The following is a 3,470-nucleotide window of genomic DNA, read 5'->3' as shown; positions in this document are numbered from 1 at the left end:
GCATAATCATTTGGAACACAGTGTAGTTATCAGTTAGCGGACTGCGTTGAGGGGAAGCTTCGGAAGGGAATCCGCCATAGTACCCGGGCACGATATAGAGGGGTGCAGAATGCAAGAGTGAATGAGAGGAGAGGGTTACAGTAGGTGGGTATTTTTTAGAAATGCTGGAAGGCGCGGTTGAGGTGTGGCCTTGCTCCCAAAATTCTGCTAGGTAGCATCAATTACGATGAGGACATTTCAGAACCAGATAGATGTGATTCCAATCAGTAACACTTGACATCCTCTGGTTAGTCTAGTAGTGGTCCAGTAAAGCTATTGCTACTTTTCATAAGAAGCCACTACATCATTCGTACCACACTGTCATCTCAGAAGTGGCGTGCGACCCTCTCCCTGCACATTTATCATGCCATTACCGCTGAGGGATAGCAACCAAGGCCAAAGAATGAAAAAGAAGAAAACATTTAATTTTATTGGCGTTTGGAATTGATTTCAGTTGTCAATGCCAACACTTAAAATACTGTTCATTGGACCAGTAGTTTAATATCATGGGGTATTACATCATTGTCATTTCTCTGTTCAAAATCATCTTTTTAGTCAAGTTGCATAAAATGCTTACAGTGTAATGTTGTATTTTCTCCATCCAGCATATGGGCTTTATTTCTGAAATACTGTATGTGCAAAGGGAAAAAATACATACATACAATTTACTACAATAAATGTAGCAATTTCATAAACTTGTATTACTATTCTGCTTCGAAGATTTGTCTTTGGCTAAAACTGATGACATGCCCTCTAGTCCTGCAATTGTAAGTGCTCTTGTACAATCAGAACCTGGAAAGACGGGATTGATTTATGAATCTACCTCTATCTGCCCGGAGGTATTGATAGACCACTCGTCACACCGCATCTCATTGCCAGTATTGATTGTGCTGTATTTCAGGGTAGGGGGGTTGTGACCTTAGACACTGTTGTGGATTGCCTGACTGTCACTTCACTTAACATAAAGGGTCACATGCAGCCCTCACACAACCCATTATACTACTGTATGTACCAGAATAAGATCACTCATTCTATTGCCCATGTAGAGCACTCTGGGCTAGATTTATCAAGCCGTTTGGTCGCAAAGACGGACGTAACCGATGCGGGCTATTTACAAACAGGGCGCACTTGGGTAAAATCGCATACTGTCTGCCACATAAGCGAGAAGAGACAAGTTGCGCTTTCAATATGCGTTCGTGGGAGGGTCCTGGGGAAAGTGGGAGTTCCACCCAAAAAGGAGGGAGGATAAGTGCAAAGTGCACCTAATTATATATTCCGTGGTATTTACAAAGACTGTCAGTAAGAGCGCGTCTCTATTCTGCGGGGGAAATTCTCCCATCATTAATATATTTCAAACAGTCATTGCATCAGCAGTGGGAATATTGCAGTCTGCACTCAGCCGTACCATAGCACAAGTACCGCTTCGCTACAGCGCAATTTACGGTATAGTGGGCGGAGAAAGACGCTGATTGCCTGATGGGTGTTAGGGTTGATAAATACTACACAAAATGTGGAAGCATAGCGTGCGCTATTACCGAACTCGCATAAACAGATGCAGCGCAAACTGCGCCAGTGTTAGTAAATCAGGCCCTCTGTGTACTGAAAAAGTGAATTGGATTAAAATCACTTTAACTTTATCTTTAAATAGTGAAGGATCTAAATGTCTATCATAGACTGTAAAAATAATGGATGGAGCTTCCGGGCCTGAAAGGTGAAGCCAATGCAGAAGTGCCTTAAACCTGCATTCTATGTCATTTCCAGCAAGGGATGACTCCACTGGTAGAAAAAAAGAAGCCAGCTTGCATAGAAGTCTATGAGAAAAGGACCCTACTTCTTCACTTCTCACTCCTCTCACCTCAATAAACATTTTCATAATAAGTCTTTGTCAATTCAGCATGATGTTCATTTACAATAAAGCAGGACATGCTTTAGGGCATGGCTACACGCTGACCTGTCAATCAGGACCATAGACTTAATATTTACAGTCTATGATCAGGACAGAGGTTTAACAATGCTAACCATGGCACTGTGTAGCCTACCTTAAAACAGCCGTAACTTGTTTTTGGGTGTCCATGTTTTAGTCTTAAACTTTGACCCTCTCACTGTGTGTTTTCACTTCTTCAAAGTTGATTGGAACATTTTGGTAGCCTAAAAATGTCTTGTTCAGCATTTGGTAGCACCTTGCTAACCATGGCTAGCTAGCTAGCACTAGCATTAGCTGTTAACTTGTGGGAAAGTCTGTTGATTTTCTGTGTACTGCCGTACATGCAAATGAATAGGACCAGTACACAGAGGTCTGCGTTTATCCGCCGGTAAAACTTAGCCAGAAGGGTTGAAACAACTCTCTTCTTTAGCGTTCTTTAGCACTGGCAAGGCCACGTCATCCTCCTCAGCTTACCCTCTCGTCCAAAAATCATCAAGTACAGTTTAAAAAAAAAAAACAAGAAGGCGATGGCCAAATTGCCAAACTCAAGGCCTCAAAAACAGCAGTCCACAAACCAATGGGTGATGTCACGGATACGGTTGGGTATCGTTCACTTTTTTTCCGTTACTGATACCGGTACCTCAAATTCGGTTGGATACCTTTTTTTCAGTACTTTCCCCCTGCAATAACATAAAAAATAATTCCAAACCTATTTATCCTTTTTACTCAGACCATCTTGTTATTTATATAGAACATTTTACACACCACACAAAATAACACCTCCTTCTCCCCTGACAAACCCGTCCCTACAACCCATGTAAATCAAATAACTATTATTTTTTTATGCACTGAAACTGTGAAATCCAAACAGACCCGAGATATGTAGTCAGAGATTCACTTGCTCCTTCTATATCTGCACCTATAGTCTGTGTCATATATTCTGTGTGTGCTCTAATCACGTGTTAATATGCCTATTTATAAACGCCTGTGTGTTTATGTGTGTGCTAGTGTGGGTGCAGCCGGTTCCATGTGTTTTGCATAATGAAACCTGCTTGAAATATTGCAGGCTTGGGCTATTTGTGCCTCCGTTTATGTTTGTGTTGGCATTGCGTGGGACAGCTCTGGAAGTGTGACAGGTAAAGCCTCCACCTGGCCCCGCTGGGTCCACCTGCTCCCTGGCTGGCAGGTGATGCAGAGGGGGCAGACTGTTGCCATAGGGAACAGGCGGACCAGTGAAAGGATTTCTTTTAGGGCCAATCTGGAGGACCATGGGTGAGCACTTACTTCCTCAGGGCTACTGGCATCTGCCGGCACTTGTAGACTGGCACATAAGGCAACACATAATTAACTTCATTATCTCACCTGGCATTGCTAGTCTGGGTGCAACATATTCTTTTTTCCTTTAATGGTGTGCTGTATTAAATATGAGGCTGTGCATCAGTCTGCTGTTCGCCTTTGTGGTATATTTCTGTCTCCTTCTTATGTTTCATTGGAGCACCTCCTCAGA

Source organism: Perca flavescens, chromosome 13 (assembly GCF_004354835.1).
Source record: "Perca flavescens isolate YP-PL-M2 chromosome 13, PFLA_1.0, whole genome shotgun sequence".
Classification (NCBI taxonomy): Eukaryota; Metazoa; Chordata; class Actinopteri; order Perciformes; family Percidae; genus Perca; species Perca flavescens.
Note: the sequence above shows the minus strand (reverse complement) of the source record.